Source organism: Monopterus albus, unplaced genomic scaffold (genome assembly GCF_001952655.1).
Source record: "Monopterus albus unplaced genomic scaffold, M_albus_1.0 scaffold420.1, whole genome shotgun sequence".
NCBI lineage: Eukaryota > Metazoa > Chordata > Actinopteri > Synbranchiformes > Synbranchidae > Monopterus > Monopterus albus.
The window spans coordinates 39,655-40,670 of record NW_018128300.1 but is presented as its reverse complement, the minus strand read 5'-3'; the positions used below and the strand labels follow the sequence as shown (position 1 = coordinate 40,670).

Here is a 1,016-nt window from a genome sequence, read left to right as displayed (position 1 = left end):
AAGGGGACGCGGTGCCCTGCCGAAACTGTTTACAGTGGAGTTGGGCAGCTGTTGACCTTAACTGGGGATATTGTCTGACAGTGGAAGGAATACTTCGAGGATCTTCTCAACACCAGCATCACGTCTTCCAATGAGGAAGCAGAGGCCAGGGGCTCGGAGGCGAACTCATCCATCACCCAAGCTTCTCAGTGGCAAGGCACTGGGGGTGGATGAGATTTGCCCTGAGTACCTTAAGTGTCTGGATGTTGTGGGGCTGTCTTGGCTGACATGCCTCTGCAACAACATGTGGCGGTTAGGGACAGTGCCTCTGGATTGGCAGACTGGGGTGGTGGTCGCTGTTTTCATGAAGTGGGACCGAAGGGTGTGCTCTAACTACAGGGGGATCACCCTTCTCAGCCTCCCCGGGAAAGTCTATGCCAGGGTACTGGAGAGGAGAATTCGACCGATAGTCGAACCTCGGATTCAGGAGGAACAATGCAGTTTTCGTCCTAGCCACAGAACACTGGACCAGCTCTTCAGGGTGGTGGAGGGCTCATGGGAGTTTGCCTAACCAGTCCACATGTGTTTTGTGGATTTGGAGAAGGCATTCGACCATGTTCCTCGTGGCGCCCTGTGGGAGTGCTCCGGGACTATGGGGCCCTCTATCGAGGGCTGTCCGGTCCCTGTATTCTAGGTGCAGCCAGGGGCCGGAGGGAACCCAGTTTGGGAACCACAGGATCACGTCTCTGCTTTTTGCGGAGAACGTCCTGTTGGCTCCATCAAACCAGGACCTTCAGAGTGCACTGGGATGGTTTGCAGCCAAGTGTGAAGCGACTGGGATGAGAATCAGCACCTCCAAGTCCGAGGACATGGATCTCAGTCGGAAAAGGGTGGCTTGTTCCCTTGGTGGAGAGTTCCTGCCTCAAGTGGAGGAGTTTAAATATCTTGGAGTCTTGTTCATGATTGAGGGAAGGATGGAACGGGAGATTGACAGGCGGATCAGTGCAGCTTCTGCCGCAATGGGGTCGATGTAACGG

General features: G+C 54.9%; 1 protein-coding gene across 4 annotated transcripts in view; it reads right to left on the bottom strand.

Annotated features, from left to right (window-relative positions):
• LOC109951972 (probable cation-transporting ATPase 13A3) overlaps positions 1–1,016 on the bottom strand; it is a 24,481-nt gene that overhangs the window by 16,531 nt on the left and 6,934 nt on the right. The window lies entirely within an intron of this gene.